The following is a 16,908-nucleotide window of genomic DNA, read 5'->3' as shown; positions in this document are numbered from 1 at the left end:
ATATATATAGTTAAAGAGAAATATTGAACATCTCAAAGCGAATGATTGAGAGAGAGGACTATGGGAGTAATTAATGGGAATAAAAGGGGGAAAGCAGAATAGGAAAGGAATCATAAACTGAAGAAAACAATTAACTTATCTCTTTGCCTCTAAGGTCCAACACTCACCTCTATGCTCCCCAAATTACCAAATGTCACCTCCTCTGTAGGGTCTTGCTTGACTTCTCCATGAAGTTGGAATTTATAGCTGCTTCCTCTGGTCTGTCCCATGTTCCTCCCATTACACTTTTCTCTAACTCTATTTTACTATACATCACACTCTATCAATTATTGTTTTACATGTTTTCCTTCCCTAAGAAGGAAAATGCCTTCTCATGCTCGGCTCAATGCCTGGCATATTAAATGTTTGTTTAGTGAATGAACTACTGATGGAAGGGAATCATGATGGAGAAAAACTTGTTGGAATCAAGGAAAATCAGCAAGGTCAGTAGTTAGAAATGGGGGAAGATAGGTTGCATGTCTGAGCTGCTGTAGGCAGATAGGAAAAAACTGCTTGGGTATGGGTGAATGAGAAAGAGGATCAAAGAATTTCAGTAAGAGATTTCTATCTAATCCTATAGTGGTATGATAGGAGCCTAGCTGGATTGTTCCCATCAAAATAATCCTCCCATAACTTTCAAATTCTTCCTCAACTACCACTGCATTTCTTTGCTCCCATTTTCAGCAAAGCTGTCAGAGTTGTCTTCACTCATCTATGGCCATGCTACCCTGAACAAGCCCGATCCTGTCTGATCTTAGAAGCTAAGCAGGGTCGGGCCTGGTTAGTACTTGGATGGGAGACCACCTAGGAAGACCAGGTGCTGTAGGTGTAAAAAATAAAAAAAATAAGGGATTGTAAACTGATAAGGTCCTTGCAATCTGTGAGGTCAACCAAGGGTTGCCTCACCTAGAAAAAAAAAAAAAAGAGTTGTCTCCACTCATTGTCTCTACCTCCTTCTCTTCCCATTCTCTTTTGAATCCCAATCAGGCTTTTGCCCTGTTATTACACTAAAACTGTTCTTGTAAAGGCCATTAATGACCCACAAATTGGAAAGTCTGAAGGCCAATTCTTAGTCCTTTATTTTACTTGTTTGGCAACACCTGAAAACAATACTCCTCCCTCCTTTAAACAGTGGCTTCTAGAGAACCACTTTCTTAGTTCCCCTATTCAATACCTCTCCTTGAATGACTAATGGGCATTTCACATTTAATGTGTACAAAACTTAACTTCTAATTTCCACCTTTAAATCTTATCTTTCTTCATCCTTTCAGTTTCTCAGGCCCTAAACATGAAGTAATCTTTGAATCTTCCTTCATCTCACACCTCACATGGAATCCATCAGCAAATCCAATCAGTGACATCTTCCAAACAGTTTCAGAATTTGACCACTTCATCACTTCAACTTCTGTCACCCTGGTCCATGCCACTGTGATCTCTTTCCTGGGTTATTGTAAGTGTCCCCTAACTAGTCTTCCTGCTATTACTCTTGCCACTCCTCCACAGCCCCTTGTCCCAGTCTATTCTCAACATAGCAGCCTTTTAAAGCCTATAGATTATTTTAAAATCTAAGTCAGGTTGTCTTTTCAATTTCGAAATCCTCCACTGACTCCCCATCTACTCCAGAGTAAAAGTCACTGGCTCTTCATTACTTCTTTGATGTTATCTCCTACAACTCTCTCACTAAATTAGTTCTCTCCAGTCATACTGGTCTCCTGATTAACCATAAAAGCCCACTTTTGCCTCAGGGCTTTCTCATCTGCTATTCTCTGCGTGGAATGCTTTTTGCCTTATATTAGCCTTATGGCTTACTCTCTCCCTCCTTCAGCTGTTGGCTCAAATGTCACATTATCAAAGAGATCTCCTTTCTTAACCCTTTCTAAAATAGCACCACCTTCCTTCACTCTCTTACATTGCTTCATAATTGTTTGTAGCATTACCACATGTTATATTTATTTGATTGCCCCCCTCTACTATGGCTTAGTCTTTCTTTTTCACTGCTATATCTCCAAAGCCTAGAATGATTCAAGGTACGTATTGGATAGTTTAAAAGTATTTGCTGAATAAATGAATGATTCCCTTCAGAAAGGAAAACAACATTACAAAGACTTTGATCTTTCTAGATGAAGCATCTAGGGAAACATCCATGGTGCAAGCTTTCCCAGTCATGACCAGGGACTTGGAATCAAGCAAAAGAAACTGAGAGCATGAAGCCAAAGAGTAGTGGGCTGACCACGTATTAGTAAAACAGATTAAAACTAAACTGGCCCAGTGAAGATCTGATGAGTCTCATGTCTGCCTGTCTGTCTGTGTCCTGTGTGTCTTGGGTGTGGCTTCTGTGATTCTTCCCTGAAGAACCAGTGGGTTCCTGCTGTGACCTATGGGTGTTTAGTTGCTTGTTGCTTTTTGTGAAGGACTTGGAAGTATAACATGATGTGATGGAATTGAGTTGAGCCCAAGCATAGACTCTTCCCTGTTTCTCTGACGATTAGATAAAAGACCAGTGAGGAGAGTAAGAATGACAGCACCTTCTTATCAAATAAATATGCTGAACTTTCTGTCTCTGTTTTTAAACATTTCAGTGCCACATCTGGGTGCCTTTTTAAAATGATGAAATATTATTGTAATATGATAGTTTAAAGCAATTAAGATTGAGTAGAGTGATTAAATTTCAGCTGGATATTATGGGAATAGAAATTGAATCAATCAAAATCAATAAATATTGTCTTGAACAAACACAAGTGGTAAGCACCTTTAAAGACTGAAATAGAAACTGGGTCATTGATTCATACAGTCATTGGGTGTCCACTGTGGAAATCTGTGTGAGGCCAACTGTTGACTTTTTGTGTTCCTGGTGTGTAGAGCCTTGAATATGATAGAATTATTTGTGAAATTGTTTTCCAGTCTCCCCTATTTATAGGGAGGCCATTAGACACTGAAGCAAATCTCTACAGTGGAGAATGGCTCTCTCTGGGATTTTTGTAATCTTGAGTAGATAAACCATTACTCAAAAAATTTCTTCCATTTCTCTGTAATTCTTTTAGAAATCTACCAACTTATCTTTTTGATCTACTGCTAACAATTAAATGTATTTTTTGGAGACATAATTATGATTTCTAGAGATTCTACCAAGTTCTTTACTGAGACTGTTGGTAAATAATCAAAGTAACAACATGAACAAACCACATCTCTGGTTCATTCCACTCCCAGAGAAAGGTCTAAGGAACTACAGAATAAATAAAATCTGGTCTAGAGAGGCTAGGAAAAAAATTGAGTTTTCAAGCAGGGCAGTAACTATCACTTGAATTCAGAAAATGTGTGCCCTCTGGGTGAGCCAATTAGAAAAAAAAGCACACAACTTGGTGAGTAGAGCTAGACCTGAATTTTGCACTCTTTTACATTTCTAGTCCCTCCTTAAAGTCCTGTTGGCTGGGTGCTGTTGCATGGTACTAGAAAGTTTGGGTAGAACTAGAGAAATCCTTGGATAGTCACAGAGAGCTGCAAGCTGAAGCTTTTTTGCTATATTTTTCTTCTAAAGAATACTGTACTTCAAGTGGGGAGACTTCAAGTTTCAAGGCCTCGATGTGTCCAATATATGGTGCAGTGATTGAGGGAGTAAAAAGAGTATTTTATTTTCAACACTGTATTTAGATGAGGATGCCAGATACTATCTTCTCTTCATCTTCATCTTTCTTGCCATATCTTTCCATTAAACTTCTTCATTTGGTGCCTTCATTGGTTGAGTCTTATAAGTCTTATAACTTATAACTTGTGCTTTTTTCCCCCAGTTTCCTTAAAGTTCTGAACAAGTAGATCTCAATTGACGAACACATGGTTTACCAATGATTGTACACCTAATGAGTGATGAGGCTTCTTTTAATCCACAGGAACAGGTGCCCTTGAGTGTCTTATGCAGAATATAAAGAACTGTTTGACCTAAGAGCCAGAGTTCTTGATGAGACAGACTGGAGTTCAAGTCTCAGGATTGTCCCTTATTAACTGTATTATACTGGGAAGTTGCTTAGCTATGGGAGCCTCACTTTCTTCATTATGAGGCTTAACTAAGAAAGCATGCAAGTGCTTGTGCCCAGGGCCCAGTGTGCAGCACGCATGCAAACATTAGAGGTTCTCACTGGGATTATTATTACTAAAAGTAGCTTTTTTTTTTTTTTTATGGCAGATCTGGGCAATCAATCATGTTGTGCATTACAGCTGAGCCTCAGAATACTTTTCAAAAGTGGATTTCAAGCAGTTACTACTAAGTGGTTGATCTTGTCACATGACAGTGCCCCCATTGTCATCCCTGGCTTGGATAGTTATCTGTACTTGTGCGAATATAAGACATCCTATTGTGGGAACAGTGGAATAGGGTGGGCTAAGCAAGGAGGAGTTGGGGCTAGGAGCTCATTCAGGGGCAAAAAGGTCTGTTGGAATGAGAAGGGGGAGATGGAGTCAGTATTATGAATCAAGTGTATGAAACTGTGATCAAAAACTTTGGCTAAAACTTCCTATGGCTAACAGGAGCCTGAATGTCCAGAGCTGAATCCAGGCCCAGGGAAAAAAGAGGAGGATGAAATCCAGATAAAGATGCTCAAGAATGGTGACCCGCATTTGTTGAAACAAAAATGAATCATCCTAAACATGCCCCAAGCTCTGACTTGACTGAAGACAGGTATTATTAGTCCTCTGACCTGGTTTTTGAGCAGCCCTCAAGGCCCATATGTTACTCTACAACAAAGGGCAGGGCTACTCATATGACTGTATTTTACTTTTTAACTCATCTTTGTTTGAGGCAAATGTTCCCTTATCTGCCTAGATTCTCAGTTCTAAAAGGAAATCATACACTTGATGAAGCAATTTCACTGTGAGTTTTATAGGGGATAAAGATGTGTTTTGGTGTTTTGAGCTGGACTGCAATACATTTTCCTATAGATATATGTTCTACTATGTGTTGGGGGCAAATGTGATATAGATACAATGATCTTAAATTTAAAAATTTTAAGAACTGTATAATTTCAAATATTTTGTCCCATTGTCCTTGAGAATGCCAAATATCCCAGATTATTTTAAATCCTGAAGAGGCACAAAATTCCTTTGAAAGACACCATGCTTTGGAAAATATGGTTACTATAATTATAGTTTAAAAGTGTTCCTGAATGCTTATTTGGCAAATGAACCATTACATAATATTGTTTCTTTGAAATGACCATGAAGTCATGAGCAACTGACTTTCAAAGAAGCATTATAAAGACAATCTGTTCATTTGGAGAAGGTGAATTATTTATAAAGGACCTCTCATAGGCTACATAACTCCATCTGAGGTTTAATTTATTGAAAATGTAGCTATATCACTTGAGAAAGAAACTTCAAACCCATGTATCCTTGTCTGTCTATAGGGCAATTTCTTCCTTACAAGTTGGCCAAGACACATAGCTTGAGTATACCCTAGACTTGCTTGCTCTGCCCTTTCTCTATCCTGTTCTATATTGCAGGGGCTGACTTTTGAAGGCTACATCTCCCAGGCTTTCTCATCAGTTGGTTTCTGGCTGGATTTTGCCAATGAGAGGCACTGGTGGAAGAAAGAAAACCAGAAGAAAGGGTAAGCAAGGATATTTCTCTCTTCTTCATCTCAACAGTGTCTCTAACAGGTGCTATATCTCCAGCTTCCACAGGACGGGCCTAGAGAGGTCTCAGTTCCCACTGGCTTTAAGCTCTGGGAACAGTATCTCCATCTTTTGTCCCTCCAGCCTAGGAGTGGTGGCTAATCACTGGTTCCTTCACTGTTCTCTAGTTGGATTCCCAGCCTCCTTTGTCACTTGTTAACCAATTTAATGAGCTAAATTCTCCCTATTTTAAATTCTGTTTCCTGGTTGGACTCTGACTGACAGTGTTGTATTCTTTTCTATTTTTTCAGTTTTATCAATATAAGTTAAATTCTCTGGTGGTGCTGCCAGGTGAACCAAGAGGGTGACATTCAAAGAGTTATGTCAAAATGTGAGAAGAGATTGTTGCAAAGAAGAATAAAGGCAAAATTGTCAAGTCAGCTGTTGCTTTTGTCTCCCCATCCCCCTTCTTTTTCTATTCCCTTTCCAAGTTATTTTGAATACGTGGACTATTCTTTCTCCATTCACCTCATCACTGCTATCTCTACCCTCCCTGACTGCGGCCTGTCTTATTCTCCCAGAGTTACCCTAGGAGCCTGAAATGCAGAGAAATGGGACAGGACTCACTGGTAATGGTTGAAGTCACCAGAAAAGCCCCACCCTTTGGCTTCTTTTCTGTTTGTTTCCAGATTTATCTTCTGCTGTTTCATTGCGCCCTTTACTGTTTCCTCTGAAGTCTTTCCATCTTTTAAGGTTAGCATTTTTTAAAATTAAGTTTATTGGGGTAACATTGATTAATACAATTATATAATTTTCAGGTGTACATTATAATTTGACATCTGTATATTCTATTGTGTGTTTCCCACCCAAAGTCCAGTTTCTTTCAGCTACCATATATTTGATCACCTTTACCTACTTCGCCCTCCCCCTACTACCCTATATTTGACCCCCTTTACCCCGTCTACCTCTCCATCCTCCCCCACAAGGGTTAACATTTATCAGAAGGAGCTTGCCTACACAACTCAATTTGGTAAATGTGTATTGAGCAGCTAGCTGTAAGGCAGTCTACAAAGTAGTGGGAGGTTATAAGAGGAGGAATATGTCATACTTTGTAGAATGTGCTAGGGGTGGGGAAGACCATTCTTCCTGTTTCCCCTAAACTGTGTCTCTGTCCAACTGCGTTTCTGAAGTTGCCATTGTGTCAGCGCACTTACCTCAAACTATCAGTAAAATCATTTGCAGACCATTTTCAGTTTACGAGTTATTTCTATTCTGACATCTCGTTCCCTCCTCAAATCCTCTTTAGAAAAAGCTGGGGTAGAAATCCATAGTCATCAGGAGCCCCCAGTGACTTGCTGCCTCTTGGAGTCCTAGGATACAGTACAGATGGTAGTTTGTTCAGCTCACAGATCTTCAGGAGAGCATGTTGGCCTCATGGTTCTGATAGCACTATGGGAGCAAGCACTGTAACAAGTCCAGCTCATATAAGTGCATTTGACCAAATGAAAAATCCCTTATTTTATTGCAATATTTTAATATTTTCATCTTAGTTTCTTTACCCTCCCTACATCCCTCTTTATCACCATAACACATGTCAAAGGAAGATTCTGAGACAAACCATTTAGGAAGGAAATGAGATTACTTGCAAAGAAACTCACAAAGAAGGTTCCAAAAGAACCAGCTTATTAAATATTTAAAAACTCCAGTAATTTAAAGGAAAAACACCTTGCAGTTAGTATGTTTAGAGTTGAAGATAGACAAGTTTCTCTAGTGATTATCATAGCCACTAAGGTTGTTTGTATTATGATGGTATGCCTCTCAGATTTCCCTTCAAGAGAGAACCTCTCATGGAAAAAGTAGTTAGTGGGCAACTCCAGCTTTGCCACACCTTTGGGATGTGCCACAGCATTCACACCAAGGCCATTGTCTCCCTGGGTGCTCTTAGCCAAAGACTGAGCATGATGGGGGAAATGAATCTGGCCATTCTTCTAAAGAGCAGTCTTTTCTCTGGAGCTCCCCGCTGGCCTGGCCGAGACATTCCCAAAGCTGTCCTGGAGCCAAAGGCTCTTTCTACGATATACCCACTCCTTCCTCCTCTCTTTTCACAGATATCTCCCAGCCTCCTCCTGCTCCCTAGACCCTTAATCCTTCACAAGCATCTCCCCAATAAATATTTGCATAATCATCAGGGCTAAACTTTTTGCCAAGGAAACAAAACTTTAACACCATCATTTTCTTAAAAGAGATGCTTCTGGTTTCATTTATTTTGGTGGCCAGACCTGGATAAGATGACCCAATCTTTTTTTTTTTTTTTTGATTTATCTTGGGTCCCAAAGTATTTTATTTTCCTCGTGAGGGTGACATGTGCTGTGCACACTTATGCATAAAGACAGGAGGGCACAGCACAGCATCAGTTCTGCTTTTGTTTAAATTGCAAGAAGTGTTGTGACAGACATTAGAGGAAAAAGCCTACCGGGTCAGTTCCATTTATCCTGAGGGCCTTGTGGTAGGCAGAAAAAATAGTTCCTCCATTATGTCCACGTTCCAATCCCTGAATCCTGTAACTGTTACCTTACATGGTAAGAGACTTTGAAGATGTGACTAAGTCAAGGATCCTGAGATGGAGAGATTACCCGGGATTATCTAGGTGGGACAATGTAATCACTATTGTAATCATCATCTCATTAGAGAGAGGCAGAAGGGTTAGTTAGAGAGAGATTTGAAGGTGCTATGCTGCTGATTTTGAAGATGGAGGAAGGGGCCACAGTCAAGTGATGCAGATGGCCTCTAGAAGTGGGAAAAAGGTGAGAAAGCAGATTCTCCTCTATAGCCTCCAGAACAATTGCAGCCCTGCCTTGATTTCAGCCTAGTGAGTGTGATGTTCTCCAGAACTTTAAGATAAATTTGCGTTGTTTTGAGCCATAACTTTGTGGTAGTGTGTTATAGCAGCAGTAAGAAACTAATAAGTCTTTATTCAAGACTGTGATTTTATTTCCTTTGGAACATTCTGACATTCATCATCTACCCATAGGCAATGAAAATTTTCATGCCAAAGATATCACTTGGGGCCATCTTCATGTCATCAATTCATTCACTGACTCAAAAAATATCAATGTAGCATAGTAATTAAGAATCAGACACAAGAACCAGGTTTTAACCTTGACACTCCTATTTATCAGCTCTGTGATCTTGGCCAAGTTACTTAACCTCGCTACGTTTCAGTATCTCCATCTTCAAAACAGGAAGGGGGTCAGCAAATTATGGCCTTCGTGACAAACCCACCCTGCTGTCTGTTTGTATAAGTAAAGGTTAATTGGAACATAGTCATGCCATTTATTTACATATTGTCTGTTGCTTACAGAGTTGAGTTATGACAGAGACCATATGGTTCACCAAGCTGAAAATATTTACTATCTTACACTTAACAGAAAAAGTTTGGAGATCTCCAAAATAGAATGGGAACATTTCCTACCTCATGTCAGTTTTTTAAAAATGAGAATTAACAAAGTGCTTAGAAGAGTTATTGACACACAGTAAGACCTTAATAAATACTAGCTGTTGTTGTTATTACCATCATTATGTAATTCATTATTATCATTATGATTATTAGTCAATTCAGCACCAACAATATACCAGGCATTGTGGGATCCTACTACCTCTGCTGTCATTGCTAGGAGACCTCTGACCCTTCCTTGAGCTTGAACTACAGGGCTTCTCCTGGAGCTCTCTCTGTCCACACCAATACCCATGTCTAGGTTTTGGACTGCCTTGAGTCCAGGCCAGAGGAGAGGGGAAAATACAATAAACTCACTGTGAGTGTGATGGTACTTTGAAATTTATCTTCTTCCCCAATCTGCCTGCTATTATTTACTCTAAAGCATCCTTAAATAGCTGTCCCATGCATTCCATAGCTGTATTCAGTGGGAGAGACAGATGCTTACTCCATCTTACTTGGAACTAAAACTTCTCAATACAGGTTGCAATTGTAAATGTCAAAGCAGGATGCTGAGTATTATTAAGTTATTATAAAATAACGTGACTTGGTTCCTGCCTTAAACAAGCTTGGTAGAAATTAGAAGTCAGGGTAATCCCCACATATTGGAGTTTGGTGTTTTTTCCTGTGTATGTGTTGGGGGAGGGCAAAGAATGGACTGAGATCTCAGCCAAATGGAGCTGGTAGGGAGTAGACTGAAACAGGAACAAGAAAGAATGAGGGAAACAGAACTGACAGAGATATTACCTTGATAGGTGGGAAGACTAGATTGTCCAGGTACAGTTAGGAAGGTTTAAGGGATCCAGTCCTAGATCTAAAGGCACTGTCATGGAATATTGAGTTAGTGGTATGTGTCAGCACAGAAGAAATTCATGAAATGGTAGAATGCTTGGGAATCAGAAAGAGGGTATGGTATGATTCTGGAAGGCCTTAGCATGTCAGGCAGGGAATAGGATCTGGTCCCCAAAAGGCTTGGGGTTCAGTGTTATGCTTCCACCCTAGAATAGGGCAGAATATGAGGCAAAGCAGGAAGGGGGTTGGTTAGAAAGTCTTTCATATAAACTTATACTGGTGGTATGGAATACTTCAAGTTTGGAAGCTACTAAAGAATATAAAATATCTCAGACTGGTTAACAAGAGAGAAGATGGGCCAAGGAGACCTGGAGTGTCTACAGTCCTGATTGGACCACCTGCTCTCGAGAAGATGATTTAACTTTAGGCCCAATCAACAGAACTGTGATTCTCAAAGATAATGTGCATAGAAAGCATCTGGGGCATCTGCTTAAAAAAAAAAGTAGATTCCTGGAACCTAACTCCTGGTAAGTCCATTTGGGGTGAGGCCCAAAATCTGAACTTTTAGCAGATGATTCTGGTTTACAGATCATACAATGAGTCTTCTATCTGTGTCAAGATTGGCTGATCCATCTGAACCACAGGTGAGGCTTGTCAAGGTGATCATCGTGATGAGCAAGTGACTGTGGAAGGATGAGAAATGGATGACGCAGGGGTGATCACGTGTCTATTCTGGGATGTTGGGATTTAAAATTGTTTTTTTTCCTACTCATCACACTTTTCCCCCAACAGCATGTATTGCCCAGGCAGTTGCCCAAAGGACAAAGTACTGCTCATTGAGCGGTAAGCACTCAACACTCTCCAAAGCAGGGTTCACCAGTAAATAGCTATATTTTCAAAAAACGGCTTAGGCTGAGAGGCTGCAATAAGACTTTGATTCATTTCTGCTTGAAAACAGAAATGAATGCAGTGTTTGTATCTATCTGAAATAAGAAAGAATGGACCTGAGAGAGGCCTTGGCTAGTCTGCCTCGGAGGCAGACCGTGCAAGCTAGCTAACATCCCAGGTACAACAAGGGGAAAAGCAGGGCATGGCCTTGTGTTTTTTATAAGGCACAGTAAGCTCACCCATTAGTAAATCATAGCCCAATCAGTATTTAGTCTCTAATGAGATTGATGATGCTCCTTCCCTTAGGGAAGGAGCTTATAGTATACTGGAAAGAAGAACAAGAAATGTGACTGGACACTTCTATGGGAGAGTCTGACTTCCCCAAAGGGATGAAAGTGATTTTGTTGTATGTTTGAATGGAGAAATCCAAAGAATATTAACTTACATCAATATTTCCTGGATTTATAGTAGTAAACACATAGATGAATGTCTGTCTCCCAGGCACTGAACAGAGTCAAAAAACTTCATCTCTAATACACATGCTTGCTATGGGAAATTTTTACAATGATTAAGAAGATGATAAAACACATTCCTTGATCATTTCTCTCAAAGCCCACAAGTGGCTTTAGGTCTTCCCAGTAGATCTCCTCAGAGACAATTATGAAACTGTTAAGCCCTTCTAGAGCTTCTCATGGCCAAATCTGGGACAATTTGAGCAACAAAATAAAAAATGACAGTAATTGGTTATAACCCATAAAATAAAATAAAGATCTAAGAATACATATTGATATAAATAAGTAATTGAATAAATAATAAATGAGAAAGATCACTTTTCCTTACAGTAGAATACCAGTTTTAAAAAGTAGAAGAAATGATGTAAATAGAAAAATCAATCTTTGGTAAACACAACTGTAACAGTTGTTACAGATGCCATCAGTGGATGCTAAAATTAGTGGACAAAGATATCATGAGAAACCAGTATTTGTATACTTTTAAAATACATTCCTTTAACCAAGTGATCAAAGTTAACATCACCGTAATGAAACATATAGATACCTTGCACTAAGATGATTGAACTTATGTGGTATTTTTGCTAGGCATGCATAACCTCAACTAATCATGAGAAGAAATCAGACACATTCTAACTGAGAGACATTCTGAGAAACATTCTACAAAATAACTGGCCTATAGTATTCTTAAAAGAATAACTGTTCCAAATTGATGAGAATAGGATACATGATTAAATGTCAAGTGGGATCCTGAATTGGATCCTGGACTAGAAAAAGGAAGTTAGTAGAACAACTGATGAAATAAGATCTATAGATTAGTTAGTTTCATTGTATTAATGTTAATTTTCTAGTTTTAACGGTTGTACTATGGTTACGTAAAATAATAAAATTAGGGAAAATTGGGGGAAGAGGACATGGAATTCAAGGTAATATTTTTGTAACTTTTTTGTAAGTCTAAAGATATTTCATGGTAAAAAAGTTAGAAAAGAAAGAGCCTGTCTCAATTCTATGATGGTATTCCTATACCTTTAGATATATCCAATGAAATAAGACAGAAATTACGCCGAAGACAAAAATTTAGTATGTGACATTAAATATTTTGTAGGATATATATGTATATAATTTATAACCAACTAAATATAGTCTTTAGGTTCATTTTAATAAAAAGTTGGACATCGAGCATTTGATCAGGAATATAATGCCCTAATATGACTTTAAATCTGTGGAAATATAATTTTTTAATTTATATAATCTTGACTTATGGCATCTTTTCTAAGAAAACAATCCTCTACAAAAGTGAGATAGTCTACAAACTAATCACATTTATCAGAGCCTAACTAGATTGATAAACCCTGACTTTCAGGGAGGTGTTACCATTTTCATTTTTTTAAATAACAAATTATCATTTATTTAAAAGGATAAGTTTAAATGCAGCTAAAATGTAGCCATTGTAGTGAAGGGCTTTTTGGCATGTATCATTATTCAAGAGTGTAGTGATTAAAAATAATATAAAGACAAGGCCTACTTTAATTCTGGATTCTGAGGACAACTTCCTTAAAATCAGAATCAACAGAGACATTCTTTAGGGAAATTCATTACCCGAAAGAACACTTTTGTTCATTCAGAAGCCTGTATTACAGAACCAAAAAAGATATATGAGAACATGCATGACTCTCCAAAAGGAAATGAAATTGGGAGTAGATGTGATTCCTGTCCAATTTGGGTGATGAATATATTCTCACTTCCTGGGCTATAGAATACCAATCTATTGATTTTGGAAAGCACAGAGGCCGTAGGACTGGGGAGGAGAAATGGAAATAGTGTGCTATTTAGTGTGATTGTCAGTGTGTGTGGAGCAGTAAGTCACTTGCAAGGACTCAGGTGAATGTATGGACTTCGTAAAAAATACTGGTTCATTTTCTTTGGCAACACTAAAGATGTATAGAAACTAACATTTATATAGTACTTGCTACGTGTTGGGCTCTGTGCTACACACGTTCCATATTAACTTGTGTAATCATCACAACAACCTTACCAGCTAGATGCTAATGATAATCCCCACTTTACAGATGAGGAAACTGAGGTACAGAGGTAACCTAACAAGCCAAGGGGGCAAGTCTTGGCAGTCTGACTCCAAAGTTATACTTTTAATCACCACACTGTATTTAGTGTAGTTTAGGGTTTGCTTCCTTGGTATATTATGTTCACCTTTCTCTTCTGGCCACATGCTATCAACTTTCTGTTAGTTCTTGATACATACTAATTATAGTAAGCATGTAAGCACTTTTAAAGAATTAAATCATTTAATTCCCATAACAAGTGTGTGAATTTTAATATCTCCATTTTGCAAACTGAGGTTAAGTAATAGTCCTAGTTCAGACATCTAATAATTAGCCAAGGTGGAAGTCCATGTTATAGAACTACTGAGGCAGAGCTCCTGTTCTTAAACTGTGTTCTGTGCTAACTTTGGAGGATGTGGCAGATTACTATTTCAGCCCCCAAATATCTTCTCCCCTTCTTCCATATCATGGCGTTTTGGGTGATACAAGACTACTTGTACTTCATTTACCATATTCCCTTGAAGCTGATTTGGCTGTGAAACTAAGCTTTTAACCAATGGAATGTGAGCAGAGGGATGCAACTTTTATCAAAAAATTGCTTACTCTGAGGTTTCCAGTCAAGATGGCATAGAGGATAGAGATTTTGTATATCTCCTCTAGCAACCACACCAAAATTGTGATGAAACCATGGAGCAAACACCAAGCAGAATCACTTGGGGTCTGGATGAACAGGAGCCCTACAACTAGGGAGAGAATTAAGAAATCACCTTGGAACCATAAAAGGAAGTGGAGATGCAAGGCCGCTCAGTCCCACGCAGGCCGAGTGAGACAGAGGCCACAGCAGCTGAAGCTGGCAGGTGCAGATGTTCCTCTTAAAGCGGCCGCGACCGCAACCGGACTTCCGTGGAGACCAACTGGCTCTTCCTGAGCTCCAGTGCAGAAGAGGAGTGTGTGCCAGAGAAATACAGGGGTGACATTGAGTTGTAGGGCTTCAGAGAGGAGGGCTGGAGGGGCAGTTTACTCTGGGAAGAAGTGCTGGCAGTATCCATCAATCCTTGGTCAAGCCCTCCCCACTACTAGCATGCAATTGCAGGTGCTGTCGTAGCTAAGATATCATCAAATTGGAAAATAGAGGTCACTTTTCTCAGAGGACTCCCTGAAGCTCCAATCCTCCCAACTTGTGGTCCTACCTAAGCCACATCCAGTGATGTCTTTGGCATGTCCTGTTCCCCTTGCAGAGCAGCTCCAAGCCCCATTCTGGTGCCAGCTGGTCTTGGCTTTTGGTGTGGCCTCTTGAGGCAACTATAAGCACAGCATCTGTGGATTATTTGCTGAATCTTAACAGGTGACCCTGGAGGGGCACAGGCTGAGGCTAAACTTGGCCTACAGTTGGCCCTCTCAAGACTGCCCCTGGGCCGCACAAAGCCATGCTATTAAGACCTAGAGACTTAGGAGCTTCACATAGTACATAGAAACAAGCACAGAAAGACAGCCAAAATGGGGAGACAAAGAAGCATGTCCCACATGAAAGAACAGAATAGAACTCCTGAAAAATATCTAACAAAATGGAGACAAGCAATTTACCAGATGCAGAGTTCAAAACACTGGTATAAGGATGCTCAATGAACTTAGAAGAGTAGATGAACTCAGTGAGAACTTAAACAAAGAGATAAAAAACATAAAAATGGAGATGGAAATTATAATGGAACCAGTCAGAAATGAAGAATACAATATCTGAGATGAAGAATATATTAGAGGGAATAAACAGAGTGGATAAAGAAGAGGATCGAATCACCAGTCAGAAGGGCAACAGGATGAAAGAATCCACAATAATGAAGATGATATAAGGAGTCTATGGGGAAATACCAAATGTAACAACTTTCACATCATAGGGGTACCAGAAGGAGAAGAAGAGCAAGTTGAAAACCTATTTGAAAAAATAATGATGAAAAGCTTTTCTCACCTGGTGAGGGAAATAGACATACAACTCTAGGAAGCTCAGAGAGTCCCAAAAAAGATGAACCCAAAGAGGCACACACCAAGACACATCATAATTAAAATGCCAAAGGTTAAATACAAAGAGAATCTTAAAAGCAGTAAGAGAAAAGCAGTTAGTTACCTACAAAGGAGCCCCCATAAGACCGGTAGCTGATTTCTCAAAAGAAAATTTATAGGCCAGAAGGGTTTGGTACAAAATAATCAAAGTGATGAAAAGCCAGGACCTACAATCAAGATTATTTTATCCAACGAAGCTATCATTCAGAGTTGAAGGACGAATAAAGAGCATCCCAGATAAGAAAAAGCTAAAAGAGTCCATCACTACCAAGATAGTATTACAGGAAATGTTAGAGAGACTTCTTTAAGAAGAAGAAAAAACATGCATAAAAAAATATGAATAAAGAATGGCAATAACTACAAGTCTATCGACAAGTTCTTCAAATGAAAAAGAATTCAGTGGTCCAATCAAAAGATAGGGTGGCTGAATGGATAAGAAAACAAGACCCTTAAATGTGCTGCTTATAAGAGACTTCAGATTAAAAGACACACACAGACTAAAAGTAAAGGGATGGAAAAAGATATTGCATAATGGACCTAGAGGTCCATTGTGCTGAATGGAGTAAATTGGATAAAGGCAAATGTTATATGATTTCTCATACACGTGGAACCTAAAGAACAAAATTAACAACAACAACAACAACAACCAACAACAACAAACTAACCAATCAAACAAACAAAACAAATAAACAAACAAAAAAACAAAAAAAAACCCAGAAACAAACTCATAAATACAGAGAAAATTTTGAGGGTCACCTGTGAGAAGAGGTTGGAGAGTCAATGAAAAAGGGGAAAGGGATTAAGAAGTACAAATAGATAGTTACGAAATAGTCATGGAGATACAAAGTATAGCATACATCATTCATTCATCAGTAGGAATGAAGAAAGAGCATGGAGGAATGTGCTCTTTCTTCATTCCTACTGATGAATGGCAATTTTTTAGAGCCAGGCCTTGAAGCAGCACATTTTGTTCACATACACTGTTAGGAACTCTGTCTTGCCACACTTAACTGCCCACCATTACCATTAACCTATGAGGTAATATCATTGTTTCAGCTATTCACTCAGGTTAAACAAAAGGTTGAAAACTGTGCTGTTTAATCTCTGATTTTTAGACTGTTTTTTGGTTCAAACTTAGTGCTGCTAAAAGATAATTTATCAATTTTCCTGTCAAAATTTTTTTTCCATAAAGAGCAGGGAATAAGAATCTTCTCCTCTCCCCAAAGATTCAGGACTTAGCCTGTTATTATTATTGTTTTTTCAGCTTTGTAACAACCATATTGATTCACTTTGTTATTATGCTCTAAGTCTATTTCTACACAAGTGGTACCTATTATTTATAGGTCAGGAAACTAGTTAACATTCAGTCTTGTCTCTGGGGTGAAGCTATTGGATTGTAAGACTGGTTCATGGTGAATAAATTAGTTTTAAAACCATAAAATTCAGAAGTTTGATATTTTCTTTCTTTAAAT

The 16,908-nt window shown here is 38.8% G+C and overlaps 1 pseudogene; it reads left to right on the top strand.

Annotated features, from left to right (window-relative positions):
- Window positions 1-749: 749 nt before the first annotated feature.
- Window positions 750-868, top strand: LOC112483507 (annotated as a pseudogene).
- Window positions 869-16,908: the final 16,040 nt, after the last annotated feature.

Source organism: Pteropus alecto, unplaced genomic scaffold (genome assembly GCF_000325575.1).
Source record: "Pteropus alecto unplaced genomic scaffold, ASM32557v1 scaffold24, whole genome shotgun sequence".
Classification (NCBI taxonomy): Eukaryota; Metazoa; Chordata; class Mammalia; order Chiroptera; family Pteropodidae; genus Pteropus; species Pteropus alecto.
This window is presented reverse-complemented; position numbering and strand designations above follow the sequence as displayed.